At 48.2% G+C, this 17444-nt stretch overlaps 1 protein-coding gene and 1 long non-coding RNA gene across 20 annotated transcripts in view; one reads left to right on the top strand and one right to left on the bottom strand.

The window, feature by feature from the left end:
* Positions 1 to 17444, bottom strand: part of CELF2 (CUGBP Elav-like family member 2) — an 840819-nt gene that overhangs the window by 29918 nt on the left and 793457 nt on the right. The window lies entirely within an intron of this gene.
* LOC109501313 lies at positions 5891 to 17391 on the top strand. Its single transcript, XR_002159274.3, has 2 exons — positions 5891 to 13083; positions 13782 to 17391. It is a non-coding gene; the product is annotated as an uncharacterized LOC109501313 (long non-coding RNA).

Genomic DNA, 17444 nt, shown 5'->3' with positions numbered 1-17444 from the left:
TTTTTAAATGGGAGAAAAAAGAACACCCAACTTAAAAGGTTGTGAAGATTGAGTAGGGTGATCTAGGTAATGAACCTGGCACAGTGGTACCATCTGGGGACTTTCAGATCATAGTCCATTACTGGGTACACACCGAACTGAGGGGACAAACCTACGTAGGACATGGCTTGTAAAGCAAGGAAGGAGGTAAGCTTCTCTCCAATCTCTGCCTACACAGCTTCAGTTACTGATGACTGGATGGCCATTGGTTCTGTTTCTGCTGGTTGACCCTCCTCTTCCTCACCACCAGTCACAGAGAAAAGCCTGTGTGCAGGGCCCAGGCCCCTCTCCCTCTTCAGCAGCCATGTCAGGGACTACGGGCCGTAGATGCGGCCTGCTTTCACTCACCCAGGGAAACCCAGAACGGCCACGGGCAGACTTGTCTGTCACCTACTTCTAGCTGGAGCTTCACAGGGGGCAAGAGGGGGCAGGAGCTGGGCGACCTAAGAACTGGCTGACCTCACACTGTGGGTGATCTTTCACACCCTCCATGTCTGTAAGATGGGCTTGAGGAAGAGGTGGGTTTAAGCCATTCTCTGCTTTGTGTGGGTAATTCTCAATTATGGTGGTGAGCAGCAAGCTGGAGAGAGTGTACCGTAGATGTAGACAGACACAGACACACAGACAGACAGACACACACACACACACACACACACACACACACACACACACACACGAGCCATGGACGCATAAGGGGCAGGAGTGAGGTGGGGAGCTGGGAAATTCAGCAGGCCCACTTGTCACTGATAATACAAACAGTATGCAAGTTAGAGGTCTCTTTAGGTCTTGGTTTGCTATTTATTTAAAACCGCAGGAAGACTGGATACAGTCAAGTGGGCCTCTTAGTATGTGGTTGAGGGCTAGACCCAGTAGAAGGGTGGGGAGTGGGTGAAGGACACGAGGGACAGGGATCAAGTGTGACAGTAAGACGACTGGACCAATGGGGCGCCTGGGTGGTTCAGTCGGTTAAGCGTCCAACTCTTGATCTCAGCTTAGTTCATGATCCTAGGGTTGTGAGAACAAGCCCCTTGTTGGTCTCTGTGCTGACTGTGGAGCCTGCTTAAGATTCCCTCTCCCCTCCTCTGCCCCTCTCCCCTGCTTGTGTGCTCTCAAAAAAAAAAAAAAGAAAAATTACAAAAAAAAATGCTGAGTGAACTAAGCAACTGACCTTGAAATGAGAAGACCCTGTGTGCCCCACAGCTTCAGACAATACTCTGAAAATTCACCCCAACTGGAGTCTCATTTGGAAAAGATGGCTCAACTGCGATCTAGCCACCTTTAAGAATCTTTTGAATTCTAGCAAATAACCGCTTTAAAGCAAAAAGCCTCAAGTTTGTCACACAGCCAATCTTAATCATGTGCTCCAAAACCAAATATTCAGCAGACACACAACAGAGAAAGAGACCCCAGACACGAAAGACAGAGACAAATTCAATGCCAACAACACACATATTTTCCTATTTCTGTGTTGGCCAACTGGCAAGAGGATTCTGCCCATCTGAAATTCCCTCTGGTCTCCACCAAGAACTGTATCCTTCACTTTCTCCATTAAACTGTTTATGACATGCCAAAGGCACATTTTGGGAGAAGGGTGGTAAATAAACCTGCACTCTCCATCGTCCATGGCACCTCTTTTAGTAGAAGGCTGCTCCATACACGACAAAGCCCAGAGGCACACAGGCCAGGGGAGCAAAGCTCGGCTGCCCTTGCTCACGCAGTGCAGACGTGTCTTGTCAGAGGTCACATCTTCAGCCTGTTTTACTACTGCTTAGAAACTACCGACGAACCCAAAGAGGTTGTGACTGGCCGGCTAACCAGGAACTAAAATGGCCATGCAATAAACACAAGTCCTGTTTTCATTACCTCATACAGCAGTACAGTTCTGTGCCTTCTTAGGAAAGAATGAGGGAAGGGAACAGCGTTAGAGACTGGGGGGTGGGGGAAAGGAAGACTGGTGGTGAGCATCACAGGATTTCTCTGCTCTTCTGAGGTTAATTCACTGCTGGGAAGACGCCAAGCTCAACAATTCCCATATGCCTCTCCCAATCTAAGTGAGAAGACGGGTTCTTTCTCCTTGAACTGCACTAGGCCTTGGATCAATAATACACTGAGTAGAGTTTCTTGGCCCAGGTCAAAGCTTCAGGTCATGGATGGCATGCCTAGATCACTAGGTTTCCTTGCTATGCCAAGGTGAAAGGAGGAGGGAGAGAAAAGAGAGAAAAGAGTGCTAGACGAGCCGGAGGAATATCCAATGTCCAGCATCTCCAGGAGAGCCGAGCGCTGGCTCACCTACCCTGGCCAGTGATTTGTTTCTCTCCCTTAATCCCCATCGACAGGGACAGACAGCACTGCCTTGCACATATGTTCCTTCATTTCAACTTGGATCCTCTGAGGCAATGCATGAACTAGACTGAGAGTCTTCTCCACTTAGAAGATGGAAAGCAGAGGCTGAGCGGACCTGCCCAGGGCACACAGCGAGCAGTGGCACAGGACAGGGCCGGTGCTGTAGCTCTGTGGGTGAGTCCCCGGTGAGGAGGCCATCGGGATAGCTAACAGCTGTGGGAGAAGGGCTCTTTGGGAAACTTTCTCAAAGCAGCCCAAAAAACAAGCAAGCTGAATCTTACCTAAATTAAAAAAAAAATGCTTCATTTGTTTTATATTTATTTGTTCCAGAGATAAATGCTTATTCTTTCTGAGCTTTCCAGAGAGAAAAGGCCCTTGGCTTCATTTCTCAGGAAAAAGTCACCCTCTCTCTGCCGTGTGGATACGCCGGACTCCCTCCCTTCCAGCCCCCACCAGCCTTGATCTCCCTAACATGAAGCAGGTGACGAATGTAGCTGGAGAGACTGGGAAGGATCTAACATCCATGGGCCGCCAAATTAAAACACAGGACACCAGTGGGTGCTTGATGAAGGCCTTCCTGCTCTCCATTCTCTTTCTGTTCTAACTTCTGCATTACTGGAGAGGGCAGGTAAGTTCATTTGGGTCCCAGGACTACGTCTGCAGAGGGAGACAAAAATTACTACTACATGCTCTATGGCTCCCCCCAAAGATGCTTGTGTTCTGATCCCTGCAGCCTGTGACACAGAGCTTACAGGGTTTATAAGCTGCTCTTCAGAGGACCTTGGGATGAGGAGACTGTCCAGGATTATCTGCCTGGGCTCAGTGTAATCTCAGGGGTCCTGTCAATGGCAGAGGGGCTTGCAAGAGCCAGGGAGATGGCAGCGCGACAAGGACTTGGAAGGAGGGGCTGTTTGTCGAGGAAGCGAGCAGCCTCCGGAAGTTGGAGGAGCAGGGAAGTGGATTCTTCCCTAGGGCTTGCAGAAAGAACTGCACCCTGCTGATACCCCTGACTATGTGGGGTGTCAGCCCAGTGACTACGCTGGACTTCCGGCCTGCAGAGTCGGAAGATAATACACGTGTGTTGTTTCAAGCTACTACGTGTGTGGTAATTTGTCACAGCAGCAATGGAAAACGAATACATTTTCCAACTCAGCTTCACCAGGAATACAGCTGAATCATGGCGGTCGCTAGCATTTACCTGGGGGCCGGCCTTTGTTCTAAGTACTTTCTGTGCATCAGCTCTTTTGTTTACGGTTAGCCTATGCGGCTAAGTAACTGGTGGAAGGTCCCACACAGCTGTAGGTTGTAGAGCCAGGACTTCACCTAGCTCTGGCTCCAGAATGTTAACACTATGCGCGTATAAACTTAAATTCCTGTTTTGCATCTTGTGTCTATCTTGGCTGCTGTTGAGATCTACAGAAGCAATGAACTTCGGTTATTCATATTCACCCTTAATTTTCAGGCCCTGTCCCTTCCACCTGTAAGACCTTGGGCAATCCCTCAATTTAGCTGAGGCTCCGAATGATGCTTAAAATGGGAATAATGTGACCCACCCTGAGAACTGACATGATAATCAAACAAATGAGGTGGCAATGATGCCTGACACACAGTAGGTGACTGATAAACACTGCTGACGATGTCTATCCGAAGGATGAGAATCTGGTCATCCTGTCCTTCAGATTCATGCAGATTCTGTATTTCCCGGTAGGAGAGATGGAAGGAAGTGCACAGATGACCGACAATCCCACGGCCTGTACCACTGGTCTTGCCGTCAGGAATCCCGGTCTATGGGTATCGTTCTGAGAGCCAGGAAGAGGGTGACCAGGCCTGCCAGTCACGCTGGTGAGAGAAACCGTTGATGAAAAGGTCAAATTTAGCCCAGAGAGGAGACAACCAAGGGAAGGGCCAGGGTTAGGTGCTGTCGTCAGAAAGACACTCTGTAGCTCAGGAGACCAAAGTGATGGGTCAATGGGTCAAAGCCGTAAGGGGGCAGGCACAGTATGAAGGGCCGGTTGTGGACCGGAAGTGGCCTCAGAAGCACGTTCTCCCTGTCCGTGGAACTATGAAAGCAAAGGCCGTCAGGTGGTCACGTTTCAGGGGGTTTCTGCAGACCCTGACATATGCCTGATGGCTTTGGAGGTCCAACACTCCAACTCCTGAAAAGTTCTTACTGTTTCTACGAGTACCAAACGCAGGCCGGCCGCCTCTCCTGGCAGGGAAAACCAGGACTCAGAGAAGGCAGAATTCTACTGGTTTAAAGGCGGCACTTTGTGAAGGTTCCAATTTTCACTGCTCACGGTGTAACTGAAGAATGTGAGAACCCAGCGTCTATTTAGAGACCGCAGGGATCTACACCGACAGGAGCCCAGCCAAGCTGCAGACACCAACAGCTTCTACCTTCTTTGCTAGAAGAGCCGCCCCACCCAGCACAGCCATCTTGAATCCTAAATGACCCAGTCACAGAGGAAAGGATGTAAGGAGAGACAGGCCAGACTTTGGGGGTGAAAACTCGCTGACCTGCTCTGCGGGCCACGTGGTGAGGGCTCTTCTGTCTGCTGGAGGCAGGGACCACATTACCCTGTGAAGGTGTGGTATCCGTACACACATTAGATGGAGCAAAGTCACTTTTTAAAAATTAGAGTCTAGGCCCTCGGGCACCTCATTCGCCTGGAGGTTACCTCGGACCCTCTGAACCAACATCCGTGGCTGCAGGGCCCAGGACATGCCCTCCTGGCGTGTCTCTCGCTCAGTGAAGTGTGGGAACCACCGGGCCGAGAGGCCTCCAAGCACAGTGGCACCTCACCCTGTCCGGCTGTGTGTGGGGAGTCTGGGGCCTGAGAAGGTAAAGGTTATAGGGGAGGTGAGGTTTGGTTTGAGATAAAAAGGGGAACAGATGCCGGGGTGGGGGGCAGGAAACCAGGAGTAAAATGTTGCCTGAGTTATGGTTCTATCTTCCCGAAGAAAAAAAAAAAATCCCCCCAGCAGATAAGCTTATTAATGAGAAGTTCTGCCTCATTTCCTAGAACCTACAGGAGTAACTAAGACGTAACAGGCACCAAATATTTGCTGAGCGGATGAATAAATGAAAATAATCCTGAAGGCTGAGGCAGGTACACTGAACGCCGTATCTAGTTTCTCTTAGGATGAGGCCAATCGAAGGCCTTCATGAGCCGGGTCAAGGGGATCCCACTGCACCTTATGAGGGCCCCTGAGGACACAGCCGAGCTGCTAAAAAAAAAGACTCTCCTCAGACTGTCCCTTTCTGCTCACAGGCCACGAAGAGTGTGGTTATTTTAAAAAATAGAATGGACGGGGGCGCCTGGGTGGCTCAGTCCATCAGGTGTCTAACTTTGGCTCAGGTCATGATCTCACGGTTTGCAGGTTCAAGCCCCACTTCGGGCTCTGTGCTGACTTTTCAGAGCCTGGAGCCTGCTTCAGATTCTGTCTCTCTCTCTCTCTCTCTCTCTCTCTCTCTCTCTCTCTCTCTCTTCCCTTCCCTTCCCCCACTTGTGCTCTTTCTCAAAAATAAAAAAAGTTGAAAAAAAAAATAACAGAATGGACAAAGCCACTTGCTGCCTTGTCACCAAGAGACACCCTTTGGTTCTGGAACAGAACTCTTACACAGAGGGCAGCAGACGCCCACGCTCACTGTCCCAGCTGGCACTCCCGTGGGGAGTAGCACCTCTGTGGCGGGGGGCAGGCACGGCCCGGCTCCAAGACCGGCCTCGATACCCACCTTCGCCTGCCGCGGGATCAGAGACACACGGGTAAACGGCGGCTCCTTCCCCTTCCGCACGGAAGGCGGGACGAAGATCCAGAGGCGCGGTCTGGGTGAAGTGACTGCTCAGGGGGAACGTGGCCACCCCTCTGTCCTTCCACAGATTCCAGGCCCAGCAAGGGAAGCAGACAGACGGCCATCGGGGGGCCTAGGAGTCTCTCATGCGCCTCACTCCCCGCCGGCAACATTCTCCCTCCCCAAAGGCTGCCCCGCCTCCTGGTCTTTGCACGGGCAGGAGGAACGACCCACCGTGCTCTCTAGGAACCAAAGGCACCCGCTTCCTCGCGTTAAGCACCCCCTGCTCCCCTGGACAGCACGAGGTTTGTCCCCGAGCTACAACAGACCACCACCGAAGACGGGGAGACTGCCTGCGGTGCGCTCACTGAACATCTGCTCGGAGCCATCGGGCAGTGAAAGCACAGTGGCTTTGCGGCTTAGGAAACAGCAAACCGTCTACACTGCGCGAACCTACGGAGGATGCCACCCTGCCTCAAAGGAGCTCGGACGCGGTCTCTGGCTGGCGCAGGGAAGACTGTGAGGAGGCAGAATCAGGCAACGCCACAAGCACTAGCCTTATTAGCTAATCACAACCCCAGGGCATTAGTGACACACGGAGTGACTCTTCTCCCAGGGGACCAATTATTCCACAGTTGAGTCTCCTCCCTTAACTTTCAAGACGTGGCGGTGGGGAGGAATGACAGGGTAGGGGGAGGCTGCTGCTATCAGAAGATGGTGTTAAAAGGGTCTGAGGTGGTCTGATGTCACTACCTGATGGTCTGTAATAGCCATATCCTCCGTCCCATTTTCTTCTCCCAGCACATCGCTTCACCTCAGAAGGACAGTTGACGATGCGGCTTCGGGCGACACCGGGCCAGACAGGCCACCCTGGTTCTCCTGGTTCTCCAGAAGGTGCGCAGGAAGAACTCTCTCTCAGTCTAGAGGGCTGGGTGAAGCAAGCCCCTCGTCTGGACCCTGACTGGCTTTTGAGGCATTATTCTAGGAAAGTATACACTGGAAGGTGAGAAAGCGGTGCAGAAATGGAAGCAGAAATAGTTTCCTTCATTTTGATCCTTTTTTTGCAAATGCTTGTTGGGAGTCCTCGCTAGTTGACATTTCTTCGCTTTATTTATTTTGAGAGACACATGTAGAAAAAAAACGTGTGTGCCAGCATGGGGAGGGGCGGAAAGAGAGGGAGAGAGAGAATCTCAAGCAGACTCTGTCAGTGCAGAGCCCGATGCGGGGCTCGATCCCACAAACCGTGAGATCGTGACCTGAGCCAAAATCAAGAGCTGGATGCTTAACCGACTAAGCCACCCAGGTGCCCCTCACTCGTTGACATTTCTAAGGAAGAAACTGGCTTCATTAGCTGTCAGCAAACTTGCCTTGCTGACAAACCTCCTTGCCTTGCCTTGTTTGTAGTGTCCTCCCGGTCCCAAGAAGACAGACACTGAAGAATGCAGGTGTAATTTGGGGCTGCGAGTTTGAAAAAGTCCGTTCATGTAAACTCAGTAAATACGGATCTAATAAGAAGGGAGCAGAGAGAAAACAACCTGTCTTCCCTTCCGACGATATTCTGCTAACGATTTACGAAAATACAAGTACTTGGATGGCTCCAGATGTTTGTTTTTACAGATGGTCATCAACACAGATTGAAAAAAACAAATGTGGATTTCCTCACAAGAGTGAGAACACGTAAGTGGAAAAATCCAGAAACACAATTCCAGTTCTCCCAGAGTTCCTGCTTTTGCACGTTTCGCGGTGTGGCAGGATTGTCGTCACATCTGCTGCTAATCGCCTGTGTTTCCTCAGCAAATCATTAACTAACCCTGCGGGCTTCCGTGTGGATCATGCATGAGGCACCTGGACAGATTATCCTGAAGACTCCTTGTAAGTGTAAAACTTGATGATCTGCCCAGGTTCTGCACCCTGGGGAGAGGTCACCTCTGTGGTAACCAGCTGTGTGTCATTGGCAGGTCGCCGAAAACCTGGCTGAGTCTGGTCTTAGGATCTCCTGGAAAGGGGGCAGTTTGCCCAGAGGGACCTAGCGTTTTCCTTTGGATAAGATGGCACGGTTGCCGAGGGTCAAGTGCTCAGCCAGCAGGGTTCTAGACGAAGAGCTGTGGGCCGCGGGCACGGTCTGAGCGTGTGCTTTGGCACGGCGGCTGCCTCTGCGCATGGCCCACCACGAGCACAGACTCAGTCAGAACCCCCAGCTCTCCAAGGGCCTCAGTGCGTGACCCTCCATGGTGGCTGCTACCCAGAAGTCCTGCCCCATCACGGTTAGCTGGCACTCTTGAATCCAACAGTGCCACGCCGTCTTTGGTAAGAAGGGTGTGTTGGTTCCATAACCTGGAGTCACACTCAAAGTACGTGGGAAAGTCACTGACAATTTGTTCAGCTGAGCCCCAAAGCAGAAAGAAGGAAGGAGTGGGTCTACTTCTGCATTTATGTGCTGGTATTTCTTAGGAAGGGTGGGGGAGATACTCATTTCCAAAGGTAAAAGGTTCAGAGAAAAATATCACTGATCTTATTCTAGTTTTAACCTAGTTTCCTGTTGTCAACAGGGGGATTTAGTATCATTCCAAAATAATGAAATCATCTTTCTCATAAGATAATTTAACGTTGTCTTCAAATAAAAGCAACAGCGTGCTTTCTATGTATGTATTAACCTCAATATTTCAGTGAAGTGAACAACTCCATTTCCGAACTGAGAAAATTAGATAAAGATTAAATTAAATGACTTGCTCCAAATCAGTCTTCCCATTCTTGGTCAAGATGTCCACATATTCTAGAAAGGAAATGAAACTGTAACTCCTCTAGTACATTCTTCAGTGTACCTCCTTTTTAAACTTCTGCCCCGAGTATGAACTTTTCTGTTTGTAGCGCTAGATATTTAAATTCTTAGCCTACACATGATGTAAATACCTCTGTGTCTTAAATTCCTTGCGTCCTCCCCAATCTTGGCCTCTGTGTGCTCGCGTCTCAGAGGCGAAGAAGGCGTTCCCTCTTTCAAGACTATACAGCCCGTTGCCAGCATTTATTATGGGTTTATGCCCCGTCAGGCACATGGTCACACACATACCATGCTGTGGGACAGCAGGGCAGGGCGCGCCGTCCAGGAGCTCGGTGGCAGGGTCCCCCTCCCAGCTCGTCACAGACCCTCACGCGCTGCTCCAGTGCCACAGACAGGCATAAAGGAGGGTTTGGTTCCCTTCCTCTGACCGCCTTCCCACTCAGTCCATCAGTCTCATCTCTCATTGGCCTCTTCCTGTTCTCTCTCCCTTCTGGCTCCTTCTATTTAGCTTAGAAGTACTTTTAAGTTTCCCCATCTTCATCTCTCTCCTGACCTTGCTATTTTTGAGACTTTTAAAAAAAAAAAACACTAAATTTCATGAAAATGTCATTTATAAAGATACAATTCTCGCCTCCAGTCCCACATTCCTCCTCTCTCATTGCCTCTACAACTGGGACATTTACTCCACCACAGTCACCTGGCCATGCAGGGGGTGGGAGGTGGGGCTGCCTAATTGCTAAATTCAAATGCCCCTTCTCTGCTCTCTCTTGTCACCTTCCTGCGTGGTTCCTGGGTACCACGCTACCACCACGTGGTTCCTCTTGTCTGCCCCACAAATACAGCCATCAGCCAGAGCATTGCGCCTGGTCTCCTTCTCTGCTCTGTTTGGTGATTCTAACTTAAAGGTATCACCCACCCCAAGCTGACATCAGTCCACCTCACTTCTGCCGCCAGTTTCCAACCCACTCTTCTAGTTCCGCGACAAACTCCACGGTCAGATGGCCAACCGTGTGCACGGTGGATATATGTACACAAAAGGCCTGTTCACGTGTGCAGCACAAAATCCAATCTTCGTCTACTACAAACTTTCCCTTTTCCTGCCTCCCCTCTACACCAATGAAAACACTGGGCCACCTGTCCCCCAGAGGAAATGTGATTCTGTCACCTTCAACTCCTTCCTTCTATCCTCACATCCAGTCAGCGCTCAAGTCCCATGGTGGACTCTCTTGTTCTCAGAGTCCCCAGATGTTCTTCACTGCCTGCACGAGGAAGTTCTGGCTCCCTAACCACACCTTTCAGGACCCACTCTGGTCATTATTTGCCATACATCTCATGGCTGTGAAAAGGAGACCAATTTCCATTTGCTCACCAAATCCTTTTTATTTTTTGCACATTTGACACATTTGTTAGATCTCCCATTCCATTTCTACGTCTCAAAACCCTACCTAGTCTTAAAATTTGGGCTTAAATGTCAGCTGTTCTATTCAAAATTTCCCGTTTCCTCAAGACACAATCTCTCTGACTTTCCGCCCTTCAACTAGGTTGACCGGGTTGGTGCATTCTGCTTGTTTCTTGAATGTGGCCACTGCATCTGGTTTAAGCAGTTCGTGGGATTAAACCACACGTGAACTCAGTGCTCGTACTTTGTGGCTTTCAGGTCTTAAAACACAGACCTTTGATCATAAACCTCTGGGAAGCTGTCTCTAGCAACATTTGTTAGCAAAAGTTGGTTGCTTTTCCTCCTTAATATATCATTATGTGATTAATATGGGCTTTCCCCCAGTGCTAGCAGTGATAACATAGCTCTATCAGACAGCAACATCGATGATTCAGTGGGAACAGAAGTACACTGAGTGACTGTGTTGTACAGAAAACACACCTGTGAGCTCATACGTGCACCACAACGGGATCCGATGTGGGTCTGACACAACGTAGACCGTATAGAGCACTATTTACAACGAATCACTAACGCTTGGCACAGCTCCAACTCCAGAGCCGCTAAAAGCAAACGTGCAAAGAATGACAGCCAGTATCTAAACGTATTAAAAAGCGTACCCAAAGCAAGGCAAGAACAAAGCACTGAGTGGTGAGTGACAGTCCCCAGGACAGCAGGACAAACCGTACTCGGGGCACAGGTAGAATCGGCCACATAGACCTGAGTGCGGGCTCCGAGGAGAAGAGAGGTGATCCAAAAATAGCTCTAGCCCCTCAGCCCGGCAGCTTTACGAAGCTTTAAATGAGCTCAGGACCGTTCAGAGACTGTGGCTCTGCTCCACGTCAAGGGCACCTCATCTGCATGGGCTGCCCATATACTATGCAGAGTTGTTCTGATGCCAGGAGTGGAGAACCCTCTGACAGCTCAGGACACCGGGATGACTTAGGGAATGAGCCGCGGTTTGGACTATGTAGCCCAACAGACATCCATTTTCCTGATGCCAAGTAAAACTTAAGGTGAATTCTGCATCGAAACACCCAGCACGTGCAGGGGCCAGTGAGATTCCTCTGGGAGGTATTTGCATGTTTTTTGTTTGTAAACCCTATGAGTAGGATGATCAATGCCAAACAAATAAAGAACCACTTACCAAAAAGACAGACCACAGCCAATTACCTCCCCCCCCCCAAATATGTTCTGAATGCCTAAGAACTTTGGAAGTAATTTGGTTTTCATGAAATGCTTTTTTTTTTTTTATTGAGAGAGCCCACGTGTGAGTGGGAGGGGGGGGCAGCAAGAGAGAGAGAGAGAGAATGAATCTTAAGCAGGCTCCGTGCTCAGAGAGGAGCCCAATGATCCCACGACCGTGAGATCATGACCTGAGCCAAAATCGAAAGACACTTAACTGACGGAGTCACCCAGGCGCCCCTTCACGAAATGCTTCTGTTGAGAAGCCACTCACAGAAGTGTGTGCATTCTTCTTGTTTTGACTTTCATCATTAGACTTTTATCATCAAATTTACTAACTAGTGCATACTATTCTTAGCGTTTTGCTTCATTCAATGTGAAGAGAAACAGCAAGGCTTACAGAAAGGGAAGGAAGATTCCCCCCCCCCCCCTTTTCCACTTTGGTCTTTCACAAAATTTTAACATAACATAAGCCAAAAAGTTGGTTATGAAATGGTTATTTTAAAGGGTGTAGAAGTTATAGCTTATACTTCAATGCTCACCAAGTCATTTGATGATAGCAGAAATTTGGTAAAATATGTTTTTTAAAGAGCTAATGCTAGAAATATCAACTACATGAGGGCATGTATTTTTCTCTACTTTGTCCACTGATGTGTTTCAAATGCCTAGAATAGTCCCAGGTACATGGAAGATGCTCAGGAAATATTTGTCAAATGAAAAAATATATCCAGAAATTACAGTCACTATGGTGATATTTTATTTACAGGGCTTTTACATCATGTTCAACTCCATTAACATCAATGAAAATAAAGTGAGCCCTGTAAGTCAGCAGCAAGTCAACACACGGAAACCTTCTAGAAAGATAAAATGTTGAAACTCGCAGGAAATGAGCAAAGAATCGCATTATCTGTTCTCTTTCTGTAGCAATAGGGTGTAAACCTGTCTGATTCAACCCCACAAATAAACAGGTAATTTTAACAGCCTTCCCGACGAAAACACTTAAAAGTATAGCTAATGATGGGGAACACTGACGGCTTTGAGAACTTTCTTTGGTAATAAGCAGTGAAAAAAGATGAATGGAGGAAAATAGGAAGGTCAGAGATGCAGTCAAGGTTGAACAGAGTGTAAGTAAAAACACCCTCAACAGTTGGCTGGGTCCTTGCTGTATCTAACCAACGCCGGCGCACTGGGGGCACGTGGCCTTGGTGAGGCACGCATGATGCACGGGAGTTTTTCTGAGGATGATCTTTCAAAAGCCCACACTAGAGTAGATGGCGCTTCTGAAAAATGAATGCCCGTATTTGATAGGAGACTCTCACGTCTATATCGTGACAGGAGAACATTTTGAAAGCCAATCTTTGTAATGACTGCAATAAAAACCACTTTATGTGATTCTGTACTAATATAATTAGTATGATTCATTTTTCAGGAAGCTGTCAGACCTGTGTATTCACCTGTAGGGTGTGGCTATTCTGGGATTACTGAGGAACCGGATCATGGTCCGAGGTGGTAAGTGGACCCTGTCATATGTCAGCAGGGCAGAGCCAGGTTCCTTCTTAGGGATGTATGCACTGCACTGGGCTGAACACATGGCTCTGAGACCCCGTCTTAGAGCACTTGGCTATTGGCTGCTTGGCTACTCCGCTGAACTGAAAACCATTTGAGGGCCTGTGATGTACTTTCCAAAAGCAAGGGGGATTATGGGTAAATAAACTTTTCCTACTCTGAAAGAACGTGCCCTCGAGACAGGGAGAAACAGGGCATGTGTCCAAACAACTATCCCGCAGAGAAAATAGGTGAAGCGTTCTAGGAAAAGGATGGAGAATATACTTGGGTAGCCCAGAAGGGTAGGCGGCATTTCTAGAAGCCTCTTCGCTGCTGCACTTTTCTCTCCGTCTCCACTGGCAAGGTGCATCTAAGGGAGCTCCTTATAAAGGAGTCTGCCTTTAACCCAGGTTTAGACCTAGTTAAGTATTTATGCTAGAAATGTAATGTGGAGGCTCTTAATTCATTCTAGGGGGCTTTATGGTGGAGGGGGTATTTGCCCTGGTTCTTAGAAGTACTAGAGAATTTAAAGCAATTTGCATCAATTATTATCAAATGTTTTTTTTTTTTTTACTGCAGTTTAACTTATGTAGCATAAACTCTATTTTTTATGATATGCATTACGAACACTGAATTTATACCTATACATTAATCTCCCTAAGCACCAACACTGCAATAAATTAGCGGCAGAAGATTTTCACAGGAGGAAACAGGAGAAGGCACTTCAGGCAGAGAAGCCAGCAGAAACAAAGGCCGACAGTGTCTGGGGAGGATGAAGACCTGCCTGATCCAGCTGCAGGGGGGCGGTGGGGGGGGGGGTCATGCTGGCAAGGAAGCGTGGAGGCAGACCAGGGAGCGCCTCGAATACCACGCCAATGCCTCCATCTGCCTTCCTCTCGACCGTGTGTGAACCACGCGGAAAGTGTCCGACAGAGCTGTTTTGTGTCCCCGACGGCGTGCAAAACGGACGGAGGGCGAGCATGAAGCTGAAGGCCGTTCTGACGGCAGGAAGAGGGCAAAATCGCGGCTTCACCCGGGGTAGCGGGACCATACGATGCTCCCGAGAAGGCACCAGAATGGCCTGGATGCGCGGCTGATGAGACGCACAACGAACCCAGAGGCTGGTTCAAGGTGGCTGGCCGAGGAGAGGGGAGTGGGATGAGGGAGGGCAGGGGGAGGTCTGGACGCGTGGATGACATGGACAGGCAGACCCCCGGGGTCGTGGGGTCAGGGTGGCAGCCTCAGCAGACGGCCTTTCCTGGCCCCATCGCCTTAATTCCACCTGTGCTCCTGTCCCCTGTGCGTGACGGCTTGGCGGGCGGAGGGGTGGGGCCCAAACCACCAATGTGGGCTAAATCGGCCTGTGAATCGCACCTCCTCACCTGACACGGGTCCCCCAGGGACACGCGCAGGTACACACACGGGGGACAGACACCTCTCGTCACCCCGAAAGCCTCTGGAGTGACCCTGAGGATAACTCATCGTTTCCCACTCGGCTTTTCTCCACTGCTGCCCCGGTGACGGGTGTGTGACACTGAAGGTCACCACTCATGGGTCCTTCCCACGTGATGACCTCCGGAAGGGAGGCTCACACGGAAAGACTTCCAGGCTCCGTGAACCTCAAACAGTCCACGAGGAGGTGCCACCGTGTCCTGGGGACTTTGTGTCTGTCACAGCCTTCAAGGAGGCAGGTGACGTCTGGAAGACGTGGGGGATAAAATATTGCTAGAATTTAAGGGGAAAACTATTTGAAAAGCCAACGGTGGAAACGGGGGGGAAAAATCCTCCTTAGCATTTTAAACTGCCTTATCCTATCAAGAGAAATTATCTATTATCCTGAAGTGTGCACCTGATTGAGTGCACTTACAGAAGCATTTGGAGAATGTGAAAACCTCTTAAAAAAAAAAAAAAACAGAAGAAGGTCAGAGGAATAATGTGGCACACCAACGCAGTATTATGTTTTAGACAGAAAGTGCCAAAGACACGTGCCCGTGTGGTAATTATAATGCTCTCTCCCAAGTTCTCAGAATTGCCAGCCCAAACCAACAAATCCACGAGTTGGGGAGAAGACAAATATTATCATCTCTCTTTAAGACCTTGCTGCACACCCTGGAGATAATGTCTTCTTTATACCAACACAGAGACACATTCCTCAAAAACAAGTTCAAAATTTGGAGAAGAAACGACCCAGGAATTAATTAATGAAAGAGGAGAATGAAGTAAACAAAGGAAAAATTATCATATCAAAATAAAAGACAAGAAACACGATTAAATTAGGCTTCAAAAGACCCCATGAGAAACCCATGAAAGGCATAATATGCATTTACCTGGTTTTTATTCTTTCATGATTTAATTTCTAATTTTATTCACTACCATCTGATAATTGCATGAAACACTTATTCTAACCATGGGCAATTTAAACTATTTTAATTTTTATTTCAAGGCCATGAGACAAAGGAACCTATTTATTGCCTAAGGGGATTTTTTTTAACAAAAATTAAAGCTTAATCTTTCATGTTTTAAAGCACAGACTGTTTAAAATCATTTATAATAATGCTGTAGGGAGACCATGCCTGGGTATGTAAAATTAAAATGATAAATTTACAATTATTAAAAAAATTAATAGTTTGGGGGATTGAATTGTCCCTTTCCCTTCGAGATGGATTGGTCGGAAGTGTGGGGGACATCTTTAAAAACAGGGTAAAACCAGGGTCTGTGTGGGAGCTGAGTGATGGGGCATCAGTGCGTTTCACAGTTGGACTGGTCTTGCTAGAGGTACAACAATGCTAAGTCCTATTTTTTATTATTTAAAAGATAAACAATGGCATCGGCCTTAGGAACTACCGTATACCCCTTTTATTTCACAGGAAATTGCTTTGATGGAGTGGAGGGTCGTGAATTCTACCAACCACATTTTCTGTGACTTTGAAAAAGTCCCTGATGGAAATTAGACAAATAATTTACTTCCACTTAAATGTCAGATTTTTTTTTAGTTATGCTTAAGAAAAATAATTGAAATGTAGATTTAAATCATTTCGGCTGCTACACTTCAGGATTCTAATGAAATACTTTCAGCTATTATGCAAAGCATTGCTCAACAGAGAGGAGAAAAACCACGTTCGGTGGTCTGGCACCTCAGCAGAATTAATGGAAGGGCGGAATGTTTCTTTGAGAGCAAAGGTAAGGACACTCCGCTTTGGAGAGAAGAAGGAAAGCAGATCTCAGGACACAATTTCCCTTTCACTAAGAGCTCAGGAAAAACCTGAAAGTGGTCAAATATGTTTAAAATTTCTTAAGTATGTAGGCCATCTTCCTTGGCTGTCTGAGTAACCCCCCATTTGAAACAGGTTACATTATTTGAGCTTCCGACCCTACTGGCTGGACTGCATGTGGATCCGGGGACATGGCCATCCCCCACCCCTCCCCGCCCAGCAGGTGCCATCTCCCTCCTACCTTCACACTTGCTCCCGCCTCACCCGAATGCCCTTGCCCTGGATACCCCCATGGCCTCCCCCCAACACCCTTCACTCTCCACCGTACTCTGGTGTGTCCATACAACACTGCCTGGCACCTACGGGGCACGCGGACTCGCTCGCTATCAGATGCCCTGACCAAGTGGAGGACGCGAGGGCAGGGGCAGGTCTGTGCCGTGCCCGGGGCCGGTGCCTGACACCGGACAGCCCCTCGGACAGCTGTTAGGTCTCAACTCCGTTGTCTACACCGACCAACTTAGATCCCACTTGCACTTGACTTCGTAAACTGACCAGTCTTCTTTTAAAGGACAACGAAATGTTCAAATATTAATTCTGATTCCCTGCAGCCAAGGCACATTCCAGCCCAAATATCACAACGGGAGAACACAGTTCAACAAAGTCAAATAAACCCTCACAAGCAAATAATAGGCCACATACCCTTAACCAAAATGTCCACTTATGATAATGGTCTGTCCATCTCTGGAAAGGCAGGACAATTTTAACATCATTACAATACTGAATATATCAAAGTTAAAGCCCTGAAAGGCTGGTGGTCCAAGCTGAGGGCTTTGTGGCTCCTTGCCATTTAAGGAAAAGTTTTCTTGTTTTTCCTCCAGTTTACTACCAATGATTTGGTTAGTTTCTGCTGGTCACTCTTGATAAAAGGAAGACAAGATGAAGGCCAAGGTTGGGAAAACTATAATAATATACTTTTGCTAAATAAAGGTAAAGTGTGTTTTAAAAAACACAGCTATCTTTATTTGTATATAAGCAAATAAAGGAGCATACAGGTTGTAAATGACTTACGTTTTTTTCTCTCCAAATAAGTTATAGTTAAAAACACGAGCTTCT

This window comes from Felis catus, chromosome B4 (assembly GCF_018350175.1).
Source record: "Felis catus isolate Fca126 chromosome B4, F.catus_Fca126_mat1.0, whole genome shotgun sequence".
Classification (NCBI taxonomy): Eukaryota; Metazoa; Chordata; class Mammalia; order Carnivora; family Felidae; genus Felis; species Felis catus.
The sequence above is the reverse complement of the archived record's forward strand: the minus strand, read 5'-3'. Positions and strand labels throughout refer to the sequence as shown.